This window comes from Felis catus, chromosome D1 (assembly GCF_018350175.1).
Source record: "Felis catus isolate Fca126 chromosome D1, F.catus_Fca126_mat1.0, whole genome shotgun sequence".
Taxonomy (NCBI): domain Eukaryota; kingdom Metazoa; phylum Chordata; class Mammalia; order Carnivora; family Felidae; genus Felis; species Felis catus.
Genome location: NC_058377.1, coordinates 103,689,297 through 103,703,392, shown reverse-complemented (window position 1 = coordinate 103,703,392; position 14,096 = coordinate 103,689,297). Strand labels below are relative to the sequence as shown.

At 39.0% G+C, this 14,096-nt stretch overlaps 1 pseudogene; it reads left to right on the top strand.

Moving 5' to 3' along the window:
• Positions 1–14,096, top strand: part of LOC123380619 — a 94,453-nt pseudogene that overhangs the window by 42,493 nt on the left and 37,864 nt on the right.

Below are 14,096 nucleotides of genomic sequence, written 5' to 3'. Positions count from 1 at the left end.
CTTACCCCATACCAAGGAAGTAGTGCAGTGTGAATAAAAGATGTGTGCTCCCCTTCCCCACCGTGTAAGCTTAGGTATGCTCTTTAAAGTATTGTTCTTTAAAAATGTGTAAGAATGTATGTGAAGTCTTCCTAAGGAACCATGAGGGCTTCAGTAGGAGGAGCACCTCATAATCATTATGCTGTGCATTAGATTTCCATATTTATTTATCTTTTAGTTGCAAGGTTATACCCTTTCAAAAATTATCTCTCTAATTTCGTTGCTCTCCAGGTCCTGGTAACCACCATTGGACTCTCTGTTTCAATGGGTTTGGCTTTTTGACTCTGTATGATATTAGTGCTATCATACAGTTTATGTCTTTGTCTGACTTATGTCACTTGGCATAATGCCATCAGGGTCCATTCATGTTGTCTCAAATGGCAAGATTTCCTCCACGTCGTAGTTGGGTAATATTCCACTGTACTGTGTGTCAGCACCATGTCTTCTTTATAATTCTTTGTCATTCCATATATTGCCTATTATGAATAATGCTGCAATAAACACGGGAGTGGAGATTATCTTTTTGGTATCCTGTTTTTATTTCTGTTGAGTGTATACTCAGAAGTGGGGTTGCTGGATCCTATGGTAGTTCTTTAATCTTTTGAGGAACATCCATACTGTTTTTAATAGTGGCTAAACCAAGTTACCTTTCCACCAGTAGTGTACAGGTGTTCCCTTTTCTCCAAATCCTCACCACCACTTATGACCTCTTGCTGTGATGGTAGTCATTCTAACAGGTGTCAGTTGATATTTCATTGTGCTTTTGATTTGCATTTCCCTGATGATGAGTGATGTTGGGTATCTTTTTGTGTACCTATTGGCCATTTGGGTGTCTTCTAGGAAAAGTATCCATTCAGTTCCTCTACCCAATTTTAAATCAGATTGTTTTCTTTTTGAGTTTTATGAATTCTTTTTACATGTTGGATATTAACCCCTTATCTGACGTGCATGGTTGGCAAATATTTTTCAGTATATGGTTTGCAGAGATTTTCTCCTATTCTGTAGGTTGCCTTTTGATTATGTTAATTGTTCTTTGGCTGTGCAGAGGCTTCTTAATTTGATGTAGCTGCACTTGTTGACTTTTGCTTTTTTTGCTTGTGCTTTTGGTGTGAGATCCAAAAAATAATTTTCAAGACCAGTGTCAAGGATCTTGTTCCCTATCTTTTCTTCTAGGAGTTTTATGGTTTCAGGTCTTATATTCCTATCTTTAATCTATTTAGGGTTAATTTTTTGAGTGATGAAAGGTGTTGACCCAATTTCATTCTTATGCATTGGATGATCCAGTTTTTCCAAAACCATTTATTGAAGAGACTGTTCTTTCCTCACTGAGTATTCTTGGCTCCCTTGTTAAATAGTAGTTGACATATAGGTGGGAGTTTATTTCTGGATTCTATTTTATTCTACTGACCTATATGTCTATTTTTATGCCAGACCCATACTGTTTTGTTTAGTATAGCTTTGTAGTATAGTTTGGAATCAGGAGAGTGATTCCTCCACTTTTGCTCTTTCTCAAGATTCCTTTGGCTTAGGTCTTTTGAAGTTTCACACAAATTTTAGTATTTTTTTTATATTTTGGTGAAAAATATCATTGAAATTTGATGGAGATTTTCTTCAATCTATAGATGACTTTGGGTAGTATGGAAATTTGGAGAATATTAATTTTGGTTCATGAACATGGGATATCTTTCCATTTTTTGTGTGTGTGTTCTTTAATTTTATCAATTTGTTTTAGTTTTAATAGTACAGACCTTTTACTTCCTTGGTTAAATTTATTTTTAAGTATTTTATTGTTTTTAATGTTACTGTGAATGGTATAATATTTTTTTACTTCTTTTCAGGTGTTTCATTGTTAGTGTATAGAAACGCAACTGGTTTCTGTATGCTGATTCTGTGTACTGCAACTTTACTGAACTTGTTGATTAGTTCCAACAGTTTTTTGGTTGAGTCTTAGGACTTTCTAGATATAAGTGAGTGTGATGTTAGTTGTGGATTCTTATTTCTGGCCTTTATTGTGTTGCAGTCATTTCCTTCTATACCCAATCTGTTGACAGTTTTATTTAAGAAAGGATGTGGTATTTTTTCAAATGCTTTTTCTGCATCTTTTGAGATGATATGCTTTTTATCTTACATTAACGTGGTGCATCACAGTTATGTTTTTGTGTATGTTGAACCATCCTTGTAGGGACAATGTTCATTTAATCATGGTGTATGATCCTTTAATGTGTTGTTGCATTAGGCTTGCCTGTATTTTATTGTGAATTTTTGCATGTATATTCATCAGGGATATGTCTATAATTTTTATGCAGTGTTCTCTGTCCTATTACAGATATAGCCTTCTAAATCTGACTATATACTTACCTCTACCAGTGTGTGGTCTATTTTCATATATTTTCATATTAAATATTTAAAAAAAAATTTTTAAATGTTTATTTATTTTTGAGAGAGAGAGAGAGAGAGAGAGAGAGAGAGAGAGAGAGAGAGATCAGGAAGGGGCAGAGAGAGGGAGGCACAGAATTGGAAGCAGGTTCCAGGCTCTGAGCTGTCAGCATGGAGATCATGATCTGAGTTGCAGTCGGACACTTAACCAACTGAGCCACCCAGGTGCCCCTTTTCTTTTCTTTCTTTTACTTTTAAAAAAAGTTTATTTATTTCAGAGAGAACATGAGTGAGCACAAGCAGTGGAGGGGCAGAGAGAGAGTGAGAGAGAGAGAGAATCCCAAACAGGCTCAGCGCTGCTAGCACAGAGCCCGAAGTGGGTCTCAGACTCAAACTCATGAGATCATGACCTGAGCTGATATCCAGAATTGGACACTTAATAAACTAGGTCACCCTGATGGCTACACATGGTACATCTTATCTTACCTTATCTTTTCTTTTTTCTTTTCTTTTCTTTCTTTCTTTCTTTCTTTCTTTCTTTCTATATAATTTATTGTCAAGTTGGCTAATATGCAGTGTTTACATTGTGCTCTTGGTTTCGGGTGTAGATTCTCACGAGTCATTGCTTGTGTACAACACCCAGTGTTCATCTCAACAAATGCCCTCCTCAATGCCCATCATCCATTTCCCCGTCTCCCCCACCCTCCCCTGCATCAACCCTCAGTTTGTTCTCTGTATTTCAGAGTCTCTTATGGTTTGCCTCCCTCTCATCTCCTTTCATCATTTCTTGTTGGAAAGGTCTAATGGTGATTAGTACTCTCAACTTTTATTTGTCTGGAAAAGTCTTTATTTCTCCTTTCTGTCTGGAGGATAACTTTGGCAGATAGAGGTTCTCAGCTGGCATTTTTCTCCAACACTTTGAATATGTCTTTCTACTGTCTCCTGCTTAAGGGTGTCTTCTGTGATATCCATTGATAGCCTAATGGTGTTCCTTTGGAGTTTACAATCTTTGTTTTTACTGGCTGCTTTTAGGATTTTCTCTTTGTCTTTAATTTTTGACACTTTCATTATACTATGCCTCGATGAATAATTTTGCAATGAGATAATGTAGCAGTCTATTAGCTTCATTAACTTGGATGTCCATGTGTGTCACCAGGTTTGAGAAGTTCTTAGCCATTATATCTTCAACTAGACTTTCTGCTTCCTTCTCCAGTTTTCTCTTTTCCAATTCCAATTATTCTAAAATTGTATGTTTCATGGTTCCCATAGGTTTTCTTTGCTCTTTTTTTATTCTTTTTTTTTCTTTCTTCTCTGACTAGGTCATCTCAAAGTTCCTGTCCTCCAAGCCACTGATTCTACTTTCTGTTTCCATCTACTGTAGATACTTCTATTGCATATTTTTAATTTTATTCATTGAGTTCTGCAGCTCTAGATTTTCTGTCTGGCAATTTTTTAAAGTTTATTTATTGAGAGAGAGAGAGAGAGAGAAAGAGAACGAGCGAGCAGGAATGAGTTGGGTGGTAGAGGGGGAACCAGAGAAAAGAGAATCCCAGGAAGGCTCCACACTGCCAGCATGCCCGTGAGATCATGCACTGGGCTAAAATCAGACGCTTAACCAACTGAGCCACCCAGATGCACCTGTTTGGTTATTTTTAATGATTTCTGTGTCTATTACATTTCTCATTTTGTAAGGAATGAAATAATTCAATTGTCTTTGTGTGTTTTTATTTCTTTCAACTGTTTTTGTGTGTTTTTCTATATCTCATTTAGTTTCTTCAGAATAGCTATTTTGAATTCTTTATTAACTAGATTGTAAAATTCTGTGGCTTTAAATTGATGGATTGAAATTTATTTTCGTTTTTTAGGGATGACGTGTCCTTAGGTCTCATGTTCATTTGAGTTTTGTGTTTCTACTTTTTTTAATGCAATTTTTAAAAATTTACATCCAAATTAGTTAGCATATTGCAACAATGATTTCAGGAGCAGATTCCTTAATACCCCTTACCTATATAGCCCATCTCCCTCCCACACCCCCTCCAATAACCCTTTGTTTGTTCTACATATATATGAGTCTCTTTTGCTTTGTCCCCCTCCCTGTTTTTGTATTATTTTTGTTCCCTTCCCTTATGTTCATCTGTTTTGTCTCTTAAAATCCTCATATGAGTGAATTCATATATTTGTCTTTCTCTGACTAATGTCACTTAGCATAATACCTTCCAGTTCCATCCACATAATTGCAAATGACAAGATTTCATTCTTTTTGATTGCTGACTAATACTCCATTGTATATATATATATATATATACCACATCTTCTTTATCCATTCATCCATCAATGCACATTTGGGCTCTTTCCATACTTTGGCTATTGTTGATAGTGCTGCTATAAACATTGGGGTGCATATGTCCCTTCAAAACAGCACACCTGTATCCCTTGGATAAGTACCTAGTAATGCAATTGCTGGGTTGTAGGGTAGTTCTATTTTTAATTTTTTGAGGAACCGCCATACTGTTTTCCGGAGTGGCTGCACCAGCTTGCATTCCCACCAACAATGCAAAAGAGATCCTCTTTCTCCTCATCCTCGCCAACATCTGTTGTTACCTGAGTTGTTAATGTTACCCATTCTGACAGGTGTGAGGTGGTATCTCATGGTGGTTTTGATTTGTATTTCCCTGATGATGAGCAATGTGGAGCATTTTTTCATGTGTCGGTTGGCTATCTGGATGTCTTCCTTGGAGAAGTGTCTATTCATGTCTTTTGCCCATTTCTTCACTGGATGATTTGGTTTTTGGGTGTTGAGTTTGATAAGTTCTTTGTAGGTTTTGGATACTAACCCTTTATCTGATATGTCGTTTGCAAATATCTTCTCCCATTCTGTCGGTTGCCTTTTAGTTTTGCTGATTGTTTCCTTCTCTGTGCAGATGCTTTTTATTTTGATGAGGTCCCAGTAGTTCATGTTTGCTTTTGTTTCCCTTGCCTCCCAAGACGTGTTGAGTAAGAAGTTGCCGTGTCAAAGATCAAAGAGGTTTTTGCCTGCTTTCTCCTCGAGGATTTTGATGGCTTCCTGTCTTACATTGAGGTCTTTCATCCATTTGGAGTTTATTTTTGTGTATGGTGTAAGAAAGTGGTCCAGGTTCATTCTTCTGCATGTCACTGTCCAATTTCCCCAGCACCACTTGCTGAAGAGACTGTCTTTATTCCATTGGATATTCTTTCCTGCTTTGTCAAAGATTGGTTGACCATACGTTTGTGGCTCCATTTCTGGGTTCTCTATTCTGTTCCATTGATCTGAATGTCTGTTCTTGTGCCAGTACCATACTGTTTTGATGATTACAGCTTTGTAGTATAGCTAGAAGTCTGGGATTGTGATGCCTCACTTTGGTTTTCTTTTTCCAGATTGCTTTGGCTATTTGGGTCTTTTATGGTTCCATACAAATTTTAGGATTGTCTGTTCTAGCTCTGTGAGGAATGCTGGTGTTACTTTGGTAGGGATTGCATTGAATATGTAGATTGGTTTGGGTACAACATTTTAACAATGTTTGTTCTTCCTATCCAGGAGGATGGAATCTTTTTCAATTTTTGGGGTCTTCTTCAATTTCTCTCATAAACTTTCCATAATTTTCAGTGTATAGATTTTCCAAGTCTTTGGCTAGTTTTATTCCTAGGTATCTCATGGCTTTTGGTGTAATTGTAAATGGGATCCATTCCTTGTTTTCTCTTTCTCTTGCTTCATTGTTGGTGTATAGGAATGTAACTGATTTCTGTGCATTGATTTTTTATATCCTGCAACTTTGCTGAATTCATGAATCAATTCTAGCAGTTTTTTGGTGGAATCTTTTGGGTTTTCCATATAGAGTATCATATCATCTGTGAAAAGTGAAAGTGTGACTTCCTCCTGGCTGACTTAGATGCCTTTTATTTCTTTGTGTTGTGTGATTGCAGAAGCTAGGACTTCCAATACTATGTTGAATAACAGTGGCGAGAGTGGACATCCCTGTTTTGTTTCTGACCTTAGGGGGAAAGCTCTCAGTTTCTCCCCATTGAGGATGATATTAGCATTGGGTCGTTCATATATGGCTTTTATGATCTCGAGGTATGCTCCTTCTATCCCTACTTTCTTGAGGGCTTTTATCAAGAAAGGATGCTGTAGTTTGTCAAATGCTTTCTCTGCATCTATTGAGAGGATCATGTCCTTTCTTTTATTGATGTGATGAATCACGTTAATTGTTTTGGGATGCATTATACCCTGCATCCCAGGTATAAATTCCACTAGGTCATGGTGAATAATTTTTTAAATATTGTTGGATCCGGTTGGCTAATATCATGTTGAGGATTTTTGCATCCATGTTAATCAGGGAAATTGGTCTATAGTTCTCTTTTTTTGTGGGGTCTCTGTCTGGTTTTGGAATCAGGGTAATGCTGGCTTCATAGAAAGAGTTTGGAAGTTTTCCTTCCATTTCTATTTTTTTGGAACAGCTTCAAGAGAATAAGTGCTAACTCTTCCTTAAATGTTTGATAGAATTCCCCTGGAAAGCCATCTGGCCCTGGACTCTTGTTTTTTGGCAGATTTTTGATTACTAATTCGATTTCCTTACTGGTTATGTGTCTGTTCAAATTTTCTATTTCTTCCTGTTTCAGTTTTGGTAGTGTATATGTTTCTAGGAATTTGTCCATTTCTTCCAGATTGCTCATTTTATTGGCATATAATTTCTCATAATATTCTCTTATTATTGTTTTTATTTCTGCTGTGTTGATTGTGATCTCTCCTCTTTCATTCTTGATTTTATTTATTTGGGTCCACTCCTTTTTCTTTTTGATCAAACTGGCTAGTGGTTTACCAATTTTGTTAATTCTTTCAAAGAACCAGCTTCTGGTTTTATTGATCTGTTCTACTGTTTTTTTGTTTTTTTTTTTTTTTTTGGTTTCGATAACATTAATTTCTGCTCTAATCTTTGTTTTTTCCTGTGTTCTGCTGGTTTTGGGTTTTGTTTGCTGTTCTTTTTCCAGCTCCTTAAGGGGTAAGTTTAGGTTGTGTATCTGAGATCTTTCTTCCTTCTTTAGGAAGGCCTGGATTGCTATATGCTTTCCTCCTATGACCACCTTTGCTGCGTCTGAGAGGTTTTGGGTTGTGGTGTTATCATTTTCATTGACTTCCATATACTTTTTAATTTCCTCTTTAACATCTTGGTTAGCCCATTCATTCTTTAGTAGGATGTTCTTCAGTCTCCAAGTATTAGTTACCTTTCCAATTTTTTCCTTGTGGTTGATTTCGAGTTTCATAGCATTGTGGTCTGAAAATATGCACAGTATGATCTTGATCTTTTTGTACTTGCTGAGGGATGATTTGTGTCCCAGTATGTGGTCTATTGTGGAGAACTTTCCATGTGCACTGGATAAGAATATATATTCCATTGCTTTAGGATGAGATGTTCTGAATATATCTGTTAAGTCCCTCTGGTCCAGTGTGTCATTCAAAGCTATTGTTTCCTTGTTGAGTTTTTGATTAGATGATCTGTCCATTGCTGTGAGTGGGGTGTTGAAGTCTCCTACTATTAAGGTATTACTATTGATGAGTTTCTTTATGTTTGTGATTAATGGATTTATATATTTGGGTGCTCTCACATTTGGCGCATAAATGTTTACAACTGTTAGGTCTTGGTGGATAGACCCCTTGATTATGATATAATGCCCTTCTGAACCTCTTGACACAGTCTTTATTTTAAGGTCTAGATTGTCTGATATAAGTATGGCTCCTCCGTCTTTCTTTGGCTGACCATTAGCATGATAGTTGGTTCTCCCTCCCCCTACTTTCAATCTGAAGATGTCTTTAGGTTTAAAGTGGATGTCTTGTAAACAGCATATAGATGGATGTTGTTTTCTTATCCATTCTGTTACCCTATGTCTTTTGATTGGAGCATTGAGTCCATTGGCGTTTAGAGTGAATACTGAAAGATATGAATTTATTGCCTTATGTTTCTTGTAGAGTTGGAGTTTCTGGTGGTGTTCTCTGGTCCCTTGTAATATTTGTTGCATTTGGTATTTATATAAATATATATATATTTATATACATATAAATATATATATATATATATTTTTTTTCCACCTTTCTCCCCTCAGAGAGTCCCCCTTAAAATTTCTTGCAGGACTGGTTTAGTGGTCACAAACTACTTTAATTTTTGTTTGTCTGGGAAACTTTTACTCTCTCCTTCTATTTTGAATGACAGCCTTGCTGGATAAAAAGTTCTTGGCTGCATATTTTTCTGATTCAGCACACTGAATATATCCTGCCACTCCTTTCTGGCCTGTCAAGTTACTGTAGATAGGTCTGCTGCAAACCTGATCTGTCTTCCCTTGTAGGTTAGGGATTTTTTTCCCTTGCTGTTTTTATGATTCTCTCCTTGCCTGGGTATTTTGTGAATTTGACTATCATATGCCTTGTTGATGGTTGGTTTTTGTTGAATCTAATGGGGGTCCTCTGTGCTCCTGGATTTTGGTGTCTGTGTCCTTCCCCAGGTTAGGAAAGTTTTCTGCTATGATTTGCTCACATAACCCTTCTACCCCTATTTCTCTCTCTTCCTCTTTTGGGACCCCTATGATTCTGATGTTGTCCCTTTTTAATGAGTCACTGATTTCTCTAATTCTTAAATTGTGCTCTTTTGCTTTAATCTCCCTCTTTTTTTCTTCTTCATTATTCTCCATAAGTTTGTCCTCTATATCATTGATTCTCTCTTCTGCCTCATTCATCCTTGCCACTGTGGCATCCATTCGTGATTGAAGCTCAGTTATAGCAGTTTTTATTTCATCCTGACTAGGTTTTACTTCTTTTATGTCTGTAGAAAGGGTTTCTAATCTATTTTTGACTCCAGCTAGTATTCTTATTATCATGATTCTAAATTCTTGTTCAGACATCTTGCTTATATCTGTGTTGTTTAAGTCCCTGGCTGTAGTTTCTTCCTGCACTTTCTTTTGGGGTGAATTCCTTCGTTTGATAATTTTGAAGAGAGAAAAGAAATTAATGAGGTAGAAAAAATTAAAATTAAAAAAAATTAAAATTAAAAAATTAAAAACACTCACACACACAAAATCGAATAAATGATGCTAGATCCTAGGTGTGTTTTGGTGTGGGTGTTGAAAATGGTTTGATAGTTTAGAGGAAAAAGGGGAAAGAAGAAAAAAAAGGAAATTGTTTGAAAATTTGAAAAAATGAATACACTGAAGTAGACTAAAATGAAATGATGGAAGTAAACTAGAATTTGAAAACAAATTTACTCAAAAGTAAAAAATATAGTAAAAAAATTAAAGAAAAATATTTTTTAATAAAATTGAAAATAAAAAAAAATTTTTTCCCTTTTGTATTCAAGAAAAAGAAAAGAAAAATGAAAAAGAGAAAAAAGAAAGAAAGAAAATTGAATAGATGGACCTGCTAACACACTGAAATACGACTGAAATTACTTCGTTTTCCCTAGAAGTCAGACTATGAAGCACTTTATAGTCCATAGATTATGCAGGTGGTGAGACTTGTGTTCTTGAAGAGCGAGATTGGCCACGTTGGGCGGGGCTTAGTGTAATGACTCAGTTCTCCACTAGATGGCGCTGCTAGCCTACTGGGGTGGAGTGCTGTGGTGCTTGTAGGTGTGAATGCGCATGTGCGGGAGTGGTGAAAATGCAATCACTCAGCTACCCAGTCTGTAGTATCAGAACTCTGTTCTCCCCTTACAGCAATTGTGCACCTGTCCTTTGTCTTCAGCGTTTGTCCACTCCCTGCTTTTTCACTGTTCATGACCAAGCCCCAGGTAGTACCTGTCTCCCTTGTTTTGTCTCAGATATGGCTGTTTTCCCTGGCCCCTTGTTTCTGAGGGACTGTGGCTTTGACTTGTTCCACCCCTCTGCAGAGAGTCTCACTGAGCAATGGCCGAATGCTGGCTGCACCCAGGAAAGTTCATGGGACAGTGCAGCTGCCGAAGCTCAGAGACTGCGGCCAGGTGCCAGCCCGCCTGAGAAAAAGTTCACGAGATAGTACCGTAGCAGCGTATCAGGGATTATGGAAAATCACAACACAAGTCTGGCACCAGGCTTCACTCTTAACAACCTTGTTCCAGCACCAGCAAATGTGGCTGTTTTCTGGGGTCTGCTGGGCACAGGTTGCCTCACAGCCTCTACCAAATGTCCTTTCAGCAATGGAACCACTTCTCCCCGTGTGGCCCAAGAACCTCCCAGACCCCACTCTGCTCCTGGGGATTCGCCCTTCCCACCAGAGCACTGCCAGGTATTGAGCTGTGGAGTTGCAAACTCTCTGCGCTCCCCCTGTTTACAGCCTTAATGGAATTTAAACCCTCTCCTTTCTCCTTTCTCCTTTTTCCTTCCTCCTTTCTCCTTTCTGTCTTTTTAGTTCAGTCTCTGCAGCTGTTTCCAATCTTCCACTTTCTCTCCTGCTGCTTTTGGGGAGGGGTGCTTTTCCTGTATTCTCCCCACCTTCTCCATCCTCTCTCCACATGCAGAAACACCTCCCTGCCCTCCGTGGCTTCTCTCTCCCCATGTTCACCTCTCCGTGTCATGTACCTTCTGAATTCTGTGGTTCAGGTTGTGCAGATTGTTGTGTTAATCCTCAGATCAGTTTTCTAGGTGTGCAAGATGGTTTAATTTCATGGATGGGAGACACAGAGAAAACATCCATGCTGTTCTGCCATCTTGGCTCCCACCTCTCTGAGTTTTGTGTTTCTGCTTTTGCAGTTGAAATAGCAGATGCTTCCTCAAATCTTTACTAGCTGTCTTCTGGTGGGGGATATTTTTCATAGGTTTCACTTATAGCTGGTATTTTATTCAACTTTGTCTGGATTCACCTGTTCTAGACTTCTTGCTGTGGTTGAGTTCTTCATGTTGTATGTATGCACTGCTTCTTAGAACTCACCAGGCTGGCTCCTGGAAAGCTCTGCTTCGTTTCTCAGAAGGTAGTGCTACAGCTCAAGTTTATGGTTTCTCCCTTGAACAGAAATCATAGCCTGATTTTCTTAGCATATTCACTGTTTACCAGAGTTCGCTCTTGCCCATGACTTGAGATAGTGCAAAATGAGTGCACAATAAGGGAGAGTGGCGGATTTAGCACTCACAGTGTTGAGGTGACTGCAGGCCAGGTGGAGGGGGGATCTACTGCATCCCTTTAATGCCCTTTGATATTCTTACCTGCCTCATTCACAAACTCTGTGCCCGTCCCCCCAAACAGCTTCCCAGTAATTGAGATCCCACCTAAGTACTCAGTACTGCTGGAGAGAAATGGGTTCTGGGTCTCTCCATTACGTACCACACAGCTGTGGTACTCAGGCACTCACTAACCAATTTTTCTTTGCCCCATAGGATAGGTTGCCACTGGTTAGTTCATTCCTCTGCAGTGTATTGCCTTGGGAGAAGGGTGATACTGGTTATGTTCTTCCTTTACCTTTTGCAGTGCATACAAACTTGTATTTATTTTTTGCTCCGGGGGAGAGCTGAAGTCTTTCCTCAGGAAAGTTGGACTTGGACAAAATATCATTTGTCCATGGCTAGCACTCCAGGTTTTCCCTGACTGTGACTGAGAGGTGTTAGGGATGGTTTGCTAGCTTCTATTAGCCCCACAGCACACATTGAGATCTGTTGCCTGTTCCCTACTGCACAAGTGGGCAAAACTCCTCTTTGGCCCTGTCCATGTGGTGCTGGATCTCACAATTCCCACATATGTACTTTTGTTCATGGCTATCTGCTGATTTTCAGTTTTTAAAGAGGGGCAAAAAAGGGGTTCTAGTTCAAGATGGCAACATAGGAGGCTCTTGAACTTACTTTCTCAGATGGACACAGCAAATCTACAGCTCCACACAGAGCAATTGGCTATGAGAGAAATTCATAAACTAACCAAATGACTCCTACACATTGTGCAAACAAGAAAAATTCTACATCGAAACAAATGGGAGAGGTAGAGGCACAATCTTGCCAATAATCCCTCCCCTGGCACAGTCACATATATTGGAAGGGAACTCAACAACTTTCAGCTTTTCCCTGAATGGTGTGGGGCTTAGACCCAATATGTAGCACCTTAACTTTTAAGACTTCCTCTTGGGGAGTGGGCCCCTCAAACCCCCATCTCTGAAAGCCAACTGTGTTTACATCCATGACACGTACAAGATGATAACAAACAAAGAAACAGTTCTGAACTATCACCTGGGATTTAGTGCAGAAGCAGCAGTCAGAAACACTGAACTCCCAGTCTTTTCCTGAAAGAGGTCCATATGTATATTATAAAAGCTATATCCTGAGGGTCAGCCTTCTAATTTCACACACACCTATGGGTGGACTGCAGTCTCCCCTGCAGCAGGGGAGGCCTGCTGGCACTATCTTTGCACTCTCCCTCTGCCCCACTGCAGGTCACCAGGGTCTCCTAGGAAGGAGATTGTGCACATGTCTGATACCCTGGATTGTGTGGTTTCTGTGTGTCTGGGGACACATCCCTTGATAGCTTGGCTCTGTTGGCCAATAGGACTTGCACTCATGGATCCCATAGGACGGTAGCAAACAAAGAAACAGTTCTTAATAGGTTGTCCCCCTCTTCTTGCCCCTGGGTAGGCTTAGTGCAGAGGTCATAGACAGAAACACCTATATCCCTGAAAGAGGCCTACGTGCATACTTTAAAAATGCTTTCTGAGTATCTGACTTCCAATCACCCTGCATTTAGGTGTTGACTGAGATCCTCTGTTTTGAGACACTGACAGGTTGTGGCACACCCTGAACTACAGGGAGGCACTAAATATAAGGAAGGCTGTTTAGACAATCACAAAGGTTTGAGAAACAATCATGAGCAGGGTGCATCTGAATAATAAGTTTCATCTCGTACTGAGACTACTCCTTCAAGACCGGGAGGGGCGCCTGGGTGGCGCAGTCGGTTAATCGTCCGGCTCAGCCAGGTCACGATCTCGCGGTCCGTGAGTTTGAGCCCCGCGTCAGGCTCTGGGCTGATGGCTCAGAGCCTGGAGCCTGTTTCCGATTCTGTGTCTCCCTCTCTCTCTGCCCCTCCCCCGTTCATGCTCTGTCTCTCTCTGTCCCAAAAATAAATAAACGTTGAAAATAAAAATAAAAAAAAAAAAAGACCGGGAGAAATGACTATTTATCTAATGCACAAAAACCAACAGAGAGAATCAAGGAAAATGAAGAAGCAATTAAATAGATTTCAAACAAAAGATTGAGGTAAGACCCCTGAAATAGATCTTAATGAAACAGAGGTGAGTAATTTATCTGATAAAGGGTTCAAATTATGGTCATAAAGAGGCTCACCAAGGTCAGAACAATGCATGAACAAAGTGAGAATTTCAACAAAAAGATAGAAAATACAAGAACTTTCCAAGCAGAAATCTCAGAGCTGAAGAGTACATTAAGTGAACTGAAAAACTCAATAGAAGGTGTCAGCAGCACATTAGATGAAATGGAAGAAAAAAGGATCAGTGAAATCAAAGATAGGACAGTGGAATTCTTCAAATCAGAAGAGCATTAGGATAAATAATGAGAAAGAGTGAAGATGCTTAAGAGAGAACACCATCAGGCAGACCAATATTTGCATTATAAAGGTCCCAGAAAGTGAAGAGAGAAAGAGGCAAAAGCTTATTCAAGAAATAATGGCTGAAAATTCCCTTACCTCGGAAAAGAAATAGACATCTAGATGC